Source organism: Trachymyrmex septentrionalis, unplaced genomic scaffold (assembly GCF_001594115.1).
Source record: "Trachymyrmex septentrionalis isolate Tsep2-gDNA-1 unplaced genomic scaffold, Tsep1.0 scaffold36, whole genome shotgun sequence".
NCBI classification, from domain to species: Eukaryota; Metazoa; Arthropoda; class Insecta; order Hymenoptera; family Formicidae; genus Trachymyrmex; species Trachymyrmex septentrionalis.
In genome coordinates, this window is record NW_017305525.1 from 43494 (window position 1) to 50351 (window position 6858).

Sequence of the window (6858 nt, forward strand, 5' to 3'; positions counted from 1 at the left end):
CTTTTGATTACTGAGTTATCGCGGATTAAATAAAAGAATTATTTTGACTTTAATTGCTCATAACTCCATTAAAAATTGTCGTATCGTATAATTTAAAAAAGAGATTTTTAAAGCTGAAACTTTACTCTATTAAGATATATTTATATTGTTGGTAAGAAAGTAATTGCGGTTTTTACTGATAGATGTCTTTTAAAAAAACGCGATGACTTTTTACTTAACCTAATAGATTTCAATATATTTTAAACGCTACTTAATATACAACATAATAACAATTGTTTATTATCAATTTTAAAATGTACTAAAACGTTTTAAATTTAATCAATATTAAAAAATCTATTAGCTATAATTTAAGACTTACATAAATATAAGTAACTTTTCTATTTCTAAAAATATTTAAATTTTTAAAAATATAATTTAATTTTAATTCTTTATAAATAAATTTTAGATCTAAAATTGGATAAAAATTTCAATATTATTGCAATTAAAAACTTATGACTTTGTATAAATTATACATAAACTATAAGATTATTCAAATTAAAATAGCTTCTTTACTAGATAAAATAATCATATAACAAAATTTTTGCAACATTATATTCGGACAACATTATATTCGTTACATTCTTCGAATACAAGAAATATACTAATAAGTAAATCGTGCATTGAAATTACAGATTATTTGTAGAATTATTTCATCAAAGTATATTTCATTATAAACTTATGTATCTTGATTTTTCTGTAATTATCATTTTTATAATAGATTGTACAATACAAATGTAAATATACTGATTGTAATATAGAAAATTAAAGTCATTAATTTATATTCTGTTATCCCAATATATTTAATAATATTTAAAAATATATTTCAAATATATTTCAAAATAATAAAATAATCAAATCATCTATTGCCAATTATGAATATAAACACATAAATATAAAATATCTTATTTCTAAACGTTATAATTATTATATTTATGTATATTTATATTGTGTATGTTTTGTATATAGATACTTTATATTATAAAATAACCTTTCACTTATCATTAAATTATTAAATATGTCTATGTCATCGATATATTATTTAAAAAATGCATTTGTAACGAATTCACTGTTGATTCTTTTCTGTATGCATTCAATCATTGAGTAAACACATTCTTCCGATTCAACTTACGAACTGCAACATCACATTTACGTTCGTACATAGAAATATAGCCTAATTACTTCATCCGAAATGGATTTATAATGCGAATTTATTACATTTTTAATTATATTCCTCTTATTTTTTGGAAATTTCACTCTAATTTTGGGAGTGTAATGAGATCCGCAAATAACAACTTTCAAATGGTGCTGCAAAATCTGTCTATTTTATGGTTGTATCACCATGGAGACTTTTAATCAGGCTCTCATACGCTATAAAAAATATCACAGTTTCAGTCAATTTGATTGTTTCATATAATTAGAATATATTGACTTTTAAGAACTTGCATTAAATACTTTTTTCTCTACGAATCAAAATAAAAAGCTTAAATTATTGGCGAATAAAAATATTTGTTAACATTCAATAAGTGTAGATAAAAAATACGTATTGTTAAAAAGCAACCAAATTTTAAATTATTTTTAGATTTTAAAAAAAGCATAACAGTAAAAACGAACAATTTTATTTGGAATTCTGACAACCAATAGCCATTTAAATTAGCCAATTAGAAGTCAGATTTCTTGTCTGCGATAGAACGAGATGTTACTTGACACAATTGTCACAACAATACCGATACGTAATAGAAACAAGAGAATACCTGAATTAGTAAAATAAAGTAAGATTAATCATCACTAATTATCAAATCCAAGATACATAATAATTAAGTATATTATAATTATTGTACATTTCTTTGATATATCCTATGTTTCAACAACCATTGTTACTTCGTACATAAAATCAGCATATAACCTATATAATCCAATCTAATAACCCTCAAAAGTCGTCGAAACTAATAACTGTTATTTATATTTTAAATTCTAATTACATTATATTTTATAATTGTAATTGTAATTGTAATTGTAATGTTTTAACTTAAATTTTGTATCAAGCTGTTTTATTTTTCCATATATTAACAATTTGGTAAACTTTTACAATAAAACCGGTAATGAAATCTGTTATGTGTAAAAAATATAATTGTTATCTTCGTCTCAATGTAGGTAATATTATTATTTATATTAATGTCATAAAAGTTAGTAATATGGGCGCATCTATATTAATCATATGTTATTAACATACTTGTACAAAATTGTCGTAAGGTAACAGGCTTTTAAGTACTATATATGTTCAAATATATTTAGATCCTCGATCTATTTTAACTGTAAGTATAACAGTAATATGACGTATAAATATTCCGATTTTTCTTCGTAATTATTAAGTTTAAACTAAATGTAATTTTTTATTATATTGATCTTCCTACTTCTAACACATTTTCTTTTTTCTTGTTACATTTTAATTATATTTGATTACTTTGCTTTTTTAGTTTTGTAAATAAATATTTCTGTAATCCGATCTTGTTTAATTTTCTTTTATCTTTTTCTTACTTCATTATAAAATAATCTATTGGACAAATGTTGAACTGCTACATTTTGCGATTTAGATATAAAAAATAATCACGTCATTAGTTTCAGATATCACAGATTAATTACCATTAAACAAAAAAATTTATCTGTTTAAGTTTTCTAATAAAAAAAGATAAAAGATAAACAATGTTATACATTACAAAACAATTACTATGGAATATCGCCTTCACATTTTTAATCTGTGGTAAGTTATTTCATAACAACTACAGATAAAAAAGAAATAAAAACTCTTTTTATTTGTATGTAATACAAATAATAAATAAAAGTGTAAAATCTGATATGTATACTAAAATTATAATATAACATATACATATACATCTATAATTATAAAATTAAAAAATAATATAAACACAAACTTATTTTAATCAAAAAGTGACTTTGCTTAAATTTTACTATATATAGATCATTATGTATAAAATATAAAAAATAAAATAACAAAATAGAATTGTATAACTACTTTTTCCATAGCTTGATTTACTTTTTGCTTATAAAATATTTATATATTTTACTACTAATACATATGTACGAGTACACGCGTACGTTAAACTATTTTTCATTTCTTTAATCAACTAATAATTAGAACATTATAACCATAATTTTATTCCTTAATATTAAATTATAACACGTTTATCAATTATTTTATTACGCAATTACTTTATTCATAATAAATTTTTGTTTCTAATAAAATTAAATATCTTTAAGACAATAAAATATTATTGCTAACAAAATAAATCTTCATAAGTTGAATATAATTAATCTGCAAATTATTATTTTTTTAGATATCGTATCAGAAAACGCAAAACCACAATTAGTAAATGATACAAGTATAAAAATACATACAAAATACAACAATATTACAGAGTTTGTTAACGATACAACATTACACAGCAAAAATGTTACACAGCTTATTAACACAGAAGAAACATTTTATGGCGGACTATTTAATATTAAAGATCAATCAAAAATAATGCTCATTTTATTTATATGCTCAACAATATTAAGTCTTCCAAGCCTAGTGTATTTATATAAAAAGTAAGTTAAAAATTATCTTAACATATCTGTTTATAATTACATAATTAATTCATATATAATATATGATTAATTCGTAAGAACAAGGACAATTTATTTTTACAAATCCGTAAATGTGATGTCAGATAATATTAGATTCCTATCATTCAATTTTATCGTTTATTAGCATTCTTATGTATACATCAAATTATTAAATATTTTTATTATTTGTCATTGATTATCAGTTATCTTATTTTTGAAAATTTCTTTTTTCTAATATAATACAATATATTCATTTTTAATAATGAATCTATTCACAATGTTGATGTTATGAAATTCGTGCGTGTATAACATCTTATAACATTATACTTATGTCTACATATATAGAGTATTCCTGGAAAATAATGACAAATTAAAAAGTGATAAATCTAGTTATACTAAACAATTGTTAAATAAATAATTAGTGAGACATCTCCTTAATGCTTTTCAAAATTAAAGATCAGATCTGTACAGGATATCTGATAAAAATTATGGCTTTTGCACACTGATACCCAGTCAGTTTATCACTTTTAAATAAAAGCGAAAGAATGGCTGCGTTCAGCAGAAAAGCAGTTTTGCAATTGTTGTAAAATTTTTTGATGCAATTGATCTTGCCCTTAGTTCCATACTGAATCTAAATGTATAAACTAATCAAATTAAAAAATCGTACAACAGTTTCAAGACTGCTGAACACAGCCATTGATTGATGGCCTAACTTCTGCCGCGCGGCAAGTATATGTGCGCGGGAATCATTATGTGTAACATTATATCTGTGTAGAATAGATTCAAACTAATAACTATTTTATCATTTTCGCAATATAATTATTGCGAAAATTGTAAAATAATAGAGAACTGTTTTTCAATTATATATTACATTAATGAGAAACTAATTAATGAAGATTTTCGGATATAAATGCATTTGTGTAATGTTGTGTGAGCAACAAAAGATAGTCCACTGTTGTCGCGCATTTAGTTACCGAAAAGTAAGAGCTACCGCAAGTAAAATTCCGTAATAATAAGCATAAAGCATAAGCTAATCAGAATGCTCTTGCTTTAGATCTACCTATATATAATCTGATGGAAATAGAAATTAGCAGTAATTTATCAACATTGAAAAAAAAATTTTAATTTCGAAGAAATATCTCTTTGCTTGTATTCAAAAAATTTATTTCTTTGGATCAATGAAAATTTCTTTGAAAATACAATATCTTATTTTTTTAAGAGTACAATATCTTATTTCAAAGAAATTTTTATTAATCCAAAGAAATAATTTTTTTTAATATGACCAAAGAGATATTTCTTTGAAATTAAAATTTTTTTTTCAGTATACAAAGCAAATTTCAAGTCAAGTTGAAATCTGTCTTACGGATAAGTTTACTACTATTTCCATTTTCGTCAGATTACATAGATCTAAAGCAGTATGATTAGATCATCGGCTTAAATTCACGACTTAAGGTTATCGTTACAAAAATTTTGTTTGCGGTCCTTAAACCTTGATTTCTATGCATGTGTTGTAAAGCGCGTCAAATGTGCGTCTTCATACGTTTCACCCATCAAAATGCATGTTTTTCTTGATGCACGTTATGGCACGTTATAGCGCGTTGAAAATTAAATTTAAATTTTTAGGCTAGATTGTTCTACCTTTCGATAAATTCAATTCACTAATTCTCTTACTCTCTTATGCTCTTATTCTTTTACCTTTTTGTTTATCTATATAAATTACCTATTGTTTATCTATATAAATTATCTATATAAATTATTTCTATATAAATTACTAAATATAATAAATTACCACATAGTTTATCTATCTAGAAGATGGAACAACTGATCTTTAATCCTTTTAGATGCCCGTTATAATAAAGTAGCACGTTATGTTAAACTCAGCTAATTTCAGTACGTGACAGCTTGTCAAATTAACCATTAAGTTATAATTTCAAATAATTTTAAATCAATGCGCGCTATAACACACGGTAATGGGAACAGGAGTTAAGGTATTTCTCCGAGAAATTGAGTTTTTACAGATTTTTTTAAATTTCAAAAAAAAATGCGTGTATATCTACACACATATAAATGTCGTATCTGTGTGCACTAGTCCGCACTGAAGACAATGGAAATGCGACAAAAGCATGTCCCTGTCTCGCCGCTCGGCATATGACAAAGAGAATTCTATCAAATTACAAATTTAAAGTATTCTAATTCAGAAACGGCATCGCTAGACCTCTCCATTTTTTTTTCATAAGATTACTATAATATTTCTACATCACACGTTCGCTTCAAAAATTTCTCTCTTCAGAGAGCACGCGCGGAGAGGCACATTCGTAGATTGTACGCGATTAATTTTCTAGCGCGATTGTAGACAGAGAAATTAAGCTGAATTAAGTTAAGCCTGTATCACGATGCAATGAGTCCATAGTGATTGACTGAAACAGAATCAGTCAATCATTAGAGTGCTTCCCCATGACAGGAATTTCGGAAAACGTAATCTTGGAAAAGACCAATCAGAATTATCACTTGTGTAATAACGTGATGATTATAATATTGGTCATACAATTATTTTGAGATTGTCATGGAGAAGCACCCTTAATCATAATCGTCAATCCGCAGTCTGATATACTGAATATGCAGCCTGATACTGAACTATCTTTTGCTCGTCGCATAGAATTACCGCTAAGTCATGTAGATGCATGCTAATACACAGATCTCATTATTAATTAATTTTTCATTAATTATTATAAAGAAGTAGTAATATGCAACAAGACTTTTTTATTCCGCAATTTAATCCGCTCTATCTGCTCATGAGAGATAGTAATTATCAGATACCTTGTACATTAACCCATAAATTACGTAAATATATAATATACGTTATAAATATATAAATTGTGTTTAAACAGTAGAAATGTATGTTACCCATGCAGCAGGCAAATATATCGCCGCGTTAGAAACTGTATGAATCATTTGACTCATCGACATCCAAATCTCAGACCACAAGAATATGTTGTAACGTATCATACGTAAATAATGTGTCTCAATGCATCATTACAATGAAGAGAAACATGTAATAAATAAAATACAAAATAAGCAATGTATGTATCACATTAAAGAATATGCAGTTGTATTATACGGAAATGTTTTAAAGTGTTTGCGCGCAAGAAAGGTTTAAAAATTATATCTATATAATTTATATATATATATATATAT